We start from the raw sequence: 8,608 nt of genomic DNA, 5'->3' as shown, positions 1-8,608 counted from the left end.
CTTCTCCTCCAATGAGACTCACTCCCACTTAAACTCCCCTGTTAGCAGCCCTGTTTGCCGGCTCCTGGGTGCCGCTGCTCGCTGCTTGAATCATAGAATCATAGAAGATTATGGTTGGAAGTGACCTCAAGAGGTCATCTAGTCCAACCCCCTGCTAAAAGCAGGACCAACCCCAACTAAATTATCCCAGTGAGAGTTTTGTCAAGCTGTGCCTTAAAAACCTGTAAGGATGGAGATTCCACCACCTCCCTAGGGAACCCATTCCAGTGCTTAACCACCCTCCTAGTGAAATAGTTTTTCCTAATATCCAACCTAGACCTCCCCCAATTCAAATTGAAACCATTGCTCCTTGTTTTGTCATCTGCCCTCACTGAGAACAGCCTAGCTCCATCCTCTTCGGAACCCCCGTTCAGGTAGTTGAAGGCTGCTATCAAATTCCCCCTCACTCTTCTCTTCTGCAGACTAAATAAGCCCAGTTCCCTCAGCATCTCCTCATAAGTCATGTGCCCCAGCCCCCTAATTATTTTTGTTGCCCTCCGCTGGACTCTCTCCAATTTGTCCACATCATTTCTGTAGTGGGGGGCCCAAAACTGGTCTCAGTACTCCAGATGAGGCCTCAACAGTGCCGAATACAGGGAAATAATCACTTCCCTCAATCTGCTGGCAATGCTCCTACTAATGTAGCCAAATATACTGTTAGGCTTCTTGGCAACAAGGGCACACTGTTGACTCATATCCAGCTTCTTGTCCACTGTAATCCCCAGGTCCTTTTATGCAGAACTGCTGCTTAGCCAGTCGGTCCCCAGCCTGTAGTAGTGCATGGGATTCTTCCATCCTATGTGCAGGACTCTGCACTTGTTCTTGTTGAACCTCATCAGATTTCTTTTGGCCCAATCCTCTAATTTGTCTAAGTCACTCTGGACCCTATCCCTACCCTCCAGCATATCCACCTCTCCCCCTAGTTTAGTGTCATCTGTGAACTTGCTGAAGGCGAAATCCATCCCATCATTCAGATTATTAATGAAGATGTTGAAGAAAATCAGCCCTAGGACCTACCGCTGGGGCACTCCACTTGATACCAGCTGCCAACTAGACATAGAGCCATTGATCACTACCCATTGAGCCCGATGATCTAGCCAGCTTTCTATCCACCTTATAGTCCATTCATCCAATCCATCTGTCTTTAAATTGCTGGCAAGAATACTGTTGGAGACCCTATCAAAAGCTTTGCTAAAGTCAAGGTATATCATGTCCACCGCTTTCCCCATATCCACAGATCCATTTATCTCAACATAGAAGGCAATCAGGTTGGTCAGGCATGACTTGCCCTTAGTGAATCCATGTTGACTGTTCCTGATCACCTTCCTCTCCTCTAAGTATTTCAAAATGGATTCCTTGAGGACCTGCTCCATGATTTTTCTGGGGACTGAGGTGAGGCTGATCGGGCTATGGTTCCCCGGATTCTTGTTCTTCCCTTTTTTAAAGATGGACACTATATTTGCCTTTTTCCAAGACCTCCCCTGATCGCCATGAGTTTTCAAAGATAATGGCCAATGGCTCTGCAATCACATCAGCCAACTCCCTCTTACACCATTGTCCCTCTTACACAGATCTGGGGAAGAAAGAACAAATGGATTGACTTGCCCAAAGTCACAGAAGAAGTCCCTGGAGGATGAGGGAAATGAACCCAGATCTTGATACTTCCAAGCTAGGACCCTAGCCACTGGATGATCCACCCTTTCTCCATGAAGTCAATTTTATCCCTGCAAGAGTGACTTGTGATTTTGGATGCCTCTGTTCTTGGGAGACCAGCTTCTGACCCCTTAAACAGCTCTGATTTTCAGAAAGTGCCGAGCACTGGCCTTCTGAAAATCAGGCCCCTAGAAAATGTCTCAAATTGGGCATCTCACAATCACTAATCATGTTTGAAAATGTTGGCCATTATTCTTATGAATTCTTTGCCCACCTGAAATTAGCATATTACAGAATATTTGAATAGATCAGTGAGGATAGGTTAATATTTCATGGGTCCTTTCCTCCTCCTTATGTACATACATGGCTTTTATGTCTTTCTTAAATAATCTACCATCAACCTGTCTTAATAAAGTTCAGACATTACTTTTGTAGAGGACTGGATATAATAGCATTGACATATTATTTATATTTCTACCTTAACATGTAAAACAAAGCTTCCCTTTTGTTGATTTTTCCCCATTTGATATAAAACTGGGTGCCTAAAGATGTAAATAGATGCCTAGTGGGGTTTTCAAAAACACATAGGTGCCTAAACCTTAACAAATCTCCTCCTACGAATTTTAAAAAGATGGGCAAGCATAACTATTTTATATTTATGGATAGACCATTTTATAGATTGAGAAACTGAGACACGGGGTGGTGTGGTCACATGATAAAGATGATGTAGTGAGACAGTCATGGAGCTGAGAATACTCAGACCCCAGATCTCTGAATTAATTCCTCCCAGTGCCAATAGGATCCAAGAGTCCTGACTCCAAACAGCACCTCTTCTAAATATGACACCCACTCCACAGCCAAGAACTCAACAACCCAGGACTCATGACTCCCAGACCCCTTTCTCTAGCCACTAGAACCTCCTCCACTCCCAGAGCCTGGGACAGAACCTAGGAATCGTAATGCCTAGCACCCTGTTTTAACCACAATACCAACTCCACTTCCAGAGGCAAGAACTGAACAACCCCAAAATAATGTCTGGTCCCCTTCTCTAACCACTAGATCCCACTCCACTTCTAGAACTTTAGGCAGAACCTAGGCCGCTACTCTAAACACTAACCAGAAACCATTTCTGCTTTATCCCCTACAGAATACATGCATTAACTTGATACATATGAGATACAGGAAGCTCCTGTGAGGTTTCAAAATTTATTTTTAATCTCAACTGGAATGAAGGCAAGACCTTGCAAAATAAATAAATAATTAAATATAAGAGCCCTACCTAGAATAGGAAATATCCCACCCTCCCCCATTACACTACCCCCTCCACTTGCAGAAACCAGAATTAACGACAGGAGTACATGAGCTTCTGACAGTAACCCGAAAGAGTGCTCACATTCAGGCTTTAATAAATTATTTGTAGAGTTCTGATTTCATAGCCACTAGACACCACTCATTCCTGGAAATGGCATGGAACCCAGAAGTCCTGACTAATTTTCTCAGGCTTTAGCCTCTTCTTCATTTTTTTCTTCCAGTGCCATGAACCGAACCCAGGAGTCCTAGGTCTTCCTTTGCTTCACAGGCCAGTCAATAGCCACTTCTTTCTACGTACTTCAAATACCCTCCTTTTACCACCCGCAATATAATTGGCACAGGAGGGTATTTCCAAAGCTTGTTGAGTTTCCATGCCTCAAAGAAACACATAAACAATGGAAACGCTCCATGAATTTTTTAATGACTCCCCTTCAGACAGAATCCCCTGATCTCTAAAGCACAAACTCTTTTGATCCTGCCCAGTAAAGCTAAAAGGGATTTCAGAGATTGTTTGATTCTAGCTCCAGCATTAGCACAGGGGGGAGATATAATATAAGTGGATGTTTTCTGGGGCTGTTTCTCTATGGACCCGGGTCCCCTTTCCCTGCCTATCAGGAGAGCAAAGATCAGCTTTAAGATCACAGATGCAATTGTTTGGAGGCTGGCAGCTCTGGGATGACAGACACAGCAGCTTGTGAGAGGTAATGTGCAATATGAGACCAGGGATATTCATTATTATTGTGGGGGGGGAGGATGCACAGAGATCATGCTGATAAGGAAGGTGAGATCTGTTTGCGAGGATTACATTTATCACTGATAGATCCTTTTCTGTTCAAAAGGAGCTTACAGATATTGGCTGGGGCTTTCAATGGAGCCTAAGTCAGTTAGGAGGATAACAGCCCACAGACCCATTACTGCCATCACTATCTGAAAGCTTCACATGATTAGCTCTGGGTCACTAGTCTTTTCCCATGGCAGGGCCATAAGTTGCTCAGATCTGGAATGAATTACCTAGGACAGGGAAGTGAGAACCAGGAAGGGACCAGAGAAGTGCCTGGATTTGGAGAGTGACATTCCCACTGTGGACTTCTTTCAGTTAGAATCTTTTTGTTTTTAAGCCTTTGAAAAACTTTAGACTGAATGTTCTAAGAAGGCCCATTTCTGAATTTAATGTGGTGTCATGGACTCTAAGACCAGAAGAGGCCTGAGAACTTAGAGCAGATCTTTTAGAAAACAAAACAACAACAGCCTATCTTGATTTAAAAATGGCCAGGGATGGAAAATCCACCATGATCTTGGGAAATTGTTCCAATGGGAGTTGGTCAGCTAACTCCCTGAGAGCTGAGAGCACCTTAAACACTCCCCATTTACAATAAGATCCTAAAATGTTGCCACTTCACATAGATGAAGGTGTAGCCCAGGCTAAAATAATGAAACTCTTTCTTCCTCTCTATTGGCCAGAGGACATGGAGAGCATGTCTGCTACAGACTTTGAGCTAATGGTTCGGGTTTTTTATCTCAGCCAGTAAATACTCATGTTTATTTTGAGAGGTTCTGAGTTCAACCCTTGTAGATGTGGCACCTTAGAGACTAACAAATGTATTAGAGCATAAGCTTTCGTGGGCTACAACCCACTTCTTCGGATGCATATAGAGTGAAACATATATAGAGGAGATATATATCCCACTTCTTCGGATGCATATAGATGTTTCACTCTATATGCATCCGAAGAAGTGGGTTGTAGCCCACGAAAGCTTATGCTCTAATAAATTTGTTAGTCTCTAAGGTGCCACAAGTACTCCTGTTCTTTTTGCGGATACAGACTAACACGGCTGCTACTCTGGAACCCTTGTAGATGTCCCTCTGAAAATTCCATAGCAGCCTAAGAGCTGCAACGTCCTTGGGAGTCTCTGAACTCTATATGAGGCAGTGGTGGTCAGTACCCCTACCTTCATTGCCTTCTGCTCAAGTTCTCCACCTCATTACTTGCATGGCCCCAGCCCCCATAATACCCAAGTGTTTGATAATCCTTAACAGTTTAACATCCCCACAATGCAGGGAAACAGTATTGGTAATCTCATTTAAGAGAAGCAGAACTGAAGTAGGGATTTTCAAAAAACCCAAGGAAGTTAAGCATCCAACCCCCAGGAAAGAACAGCGAAGGGAGCACCTAACCTTCTTCAGCCTTGAAAATCCCAGACTGAGAGGAGGTGTGAGTTATGTGTAGTCCCAGAGGTTGTCTGTGGCACAGTGCAAACTGGGCACAGCTCCTGAGAGACTTAATTTATTTTTGAATGATCATTTGTATGAAAAACCAGACCTCAACATATCAGAGAGGGGATGGATATCCCAAATGAACTGTGTATCCCATCGAAAGAGATCACATCCTGCACACTCATGAAACACTGTGTCCATAAATCAGTTACAGACCAGGAGCCATAGTCTCCATTAAAATCTGTGGAGCCAGCTGGTGTAAATCAGCATAGCTCTATTGGAGTAAATGGATCATATCCTCAGTCAGTGTAAATCAATGTACAGTAGCTGCATTCTAGCTAGTAAACCATATCCCCAGCTATAAACCTGCATAGATTGATTGGAATCAATGGGTCACATCCCCAGCTGATACAATTCAGTGTGCTTTCTGAATATTTTCTAACAGCTGAGGATTTGACCCCGAGAATTTTTGGTAAAAAAATATTCCATGAATATTTCAAACACTGAAAATAAAATCATAAAGATCACAGTATTCTCAGGAGGAGAAAAAAAATCAAATACATTGAAAAAATTATGTAACAAATAATTCTTAACTGGTATGAGAATGTTTTAATAGAATGTTCCATTAAATTAATAGGAATAACCTAATATTTTATGGGTTATCCTTTTCTCTCTTATACAAATACACAGTTTATTTGTATTTCCCATATGACCAGTCAGCAGTATGATTTAAAAAAAAATCTGTTTTTATTTTCACCAAGAATTTGTGGTATTGAATTGTTTGTTTGTTTTAACACAAAGTTTCCGTTTGTATTTCTATTTTTACAGTTTCAACTAAAGTTGTCTTTGTCTAATCCAGATATAAAATTGTATTTATAAATAAAGCTTGCCAAACTGTTTTTAATGGAAACAGTTTTTGTTAAAAAGTGGGATTTTTTTTAAATTGACAATTGGGAAATAAAATTTTTCATACATACTTTCCAGACCCCCTCTAGTTGGATGTTCCCATCATATAATAAATGAATCTTAACAACCAGAGATGGGCCTTCGGTGGAACCTCAGATCTGAAGAACCCATTGTGGGGGGTTGTAATCTGATTCATACTGAGGCTACAACCTGTAAAATAATGTAGAGGAACAGGCTATCTTCCTACCTGAGAAAGAAAATTAATCAATCAGAGAAGCTTCTGCCTATGGAGAATCCTTCCCAGGGTTGACACAGTAATTAGGCGAGAGATTAAAATCTTTGTATTTAAAAAGCAAATTTTGCCCATTCTCTGCAATCTTCACTGGAAGTCAGATGATTCTGAACACTGGAGATTCCAGGCATGAACCAGTGGGGCTTCTTTGTGGAAATGTCCATGTGTTAGATGAGCATGAGATTTAACAAGCTGAATATTAATTCCTTTTGAAGTGTGTTTGAAATGTGCTGCTGTATATATGTCCACACATGTGTATGCGTGTGTGTGTGAGAGAGAAAGGGAGGTGAGCATATATTTAGAAGGAATGTGGAATAACACAATTTAATATATTTGTTTTCTCTCAAATACAACTCCAAAAAAGTGCTGACACTGATCGCTTTCTCAGGGCCACATCCGGTCTAATAACATGTCCTAATGACCAATACTGAATTAATTGACAAGATACGTCTCCCTGGCCCTTGGGCAAAATCCAGAGGATTGCACTCGGGTTTTAGTCAAGGCTTACTCTTTTCAAATTATTTTGGAGTTTTGCCTGTGTGTGTGAAATCTGAATAAAGATGCCAGGTTTCCCTTTCCGTGATCTTGAGGAAGCTAGTCAGATCTTACTTATTAATTTCAACTCAGCCAGGATTTCACCCATAGAATTTCAATCTAGAAAGAACCATTTGGATCCATTAGTCTGACCTCCTGCATGACACAGGCCAGACAATTTCAGATAGCCATGCAATCTCCTTTGCCCCATGCATCCCTTAGTGTGTTTACAAAATAAAACTAATTCCATCTGTTCCTACCTCTGGAAGAAAAAAAATTCTCTCCTCCTCTACATTTGCTGCTGCCTTTGCATAATTAAACAGTGGAAGATGAGCCTTTAAAATCTCTTTCTAGCCCGTTGGGATCTCACGGCTAAAAGAGAGAAAATGGCACTTCCCCTTAAGGGTGTTACCAGCAAAACCAGTTTGTTATCTCTAAGGGTATGTCTACACTAAGAGGGTAGTTCGATTTCACTTAAATCGAATATGTGGAATCGATATTACAAAGTCGAACGTGTGTGTCCACACTAAGGACAGTAATTCGACTTTGTGAGTCCACACTAACGGGGCAAGCGTCGACATTGGAAGCGGTGCACTGTGGGCAGCTATCCCACAGTTCCCGCAGTCCCCGCTGCCCATTGGAATTCTGGGTCGAGCCACCAATGCCTTCCGGGTAAAAAAATGTGTCGAGGGTGCTTTTGGGTAACTGTCGTCATCCGTCCGTCACTACCGCCCTCCCTCCCTCCCTGAAAGCGCCGGCGGGAAATCAGTTCGCGCACTTTTCTGGTCAGTGACAGCGCGGACGCCACAGCACTGCGAGCATGGATCCCGCTGCGACCATCGCTGCAGTTGTGGCCGTTCTCAACGCCTCGCAGCTTATCATACACCTTTCCCTGAGGCAGATGCAGAGAAATCAGGAGAGGAGGCTACGGCACCGCCGTGAGGGCCTGAAGTCGGAGAGTAGCACAGAGCTGTCAGAAACCATGAGACCCAGCGCCCAGGACATCACGGTGGCAATGGGTCATTTGGATGTTGTGGAACGGCGATTCTGGGCCCGGGAAACAAGCACGGACTGGTGGGACCGCATAGTGCTGCAGGTCTGGGATGAATCCCAGTGGCTGCGAAACTTTCGCATGCGGAAGGGGACTTTCCTTGAACTTTGTGAGTTGCTGTCCCCTGCCCTGAAGCGCAATGACACCCGGATGCGAGCAGCCCTGACTGTCCAGAAGCGAGTGGCCATAGCCCTCTGGAAGCTTGCAACGCCGGACAGCTACCGGTCAGTCGCGAACCACTTTGGTGTGGGCAAATCTACCATGGGGGTTGTTGTGATGCAAGTAGCCAACGCAATCGTTAAGGTACTGCTCTCAAAGGTAGTGACCCTGGGAAACGCGCAGGCCATCATAGATGGCTTCGCCGAGATGGGATTCCCAAACTGCGGTGGGGCTATAGATGGGACTCACATCCCTATCCTGGGACCGGACCACCAGGCCAGCCAGTACATTAACAGAAAGGGCTACTTTTCAATGGTGCTGCAAGCACTGGTGGACCATAGGGGACGTTTTACCAACATCAACGTCGGATGGCTGGGCAAGGTTCATGACGCTCGCGTGTTCAGGAACTCTGGTCTGTTTAGACGGCTGCAGGAAGGTATTTACTTCCC

Source organism: Terrapene carolina, unplaced genomic scaffold (assembly GCF_002925995.2).
Source record: "Terrapene carolina triunguis isolate 2854851 unplaced genomic scaffold, T_m_triunguis-2.0 Scaffold119, whole genome shotgun sequence".
NCBI lineage: Eukaryota > Metazoa > Chordata > Testudines > Emydidae > Terrapene > Terrapene triunguis.
Note: the sequence above shows the minus strand (reverse complement) of the source record.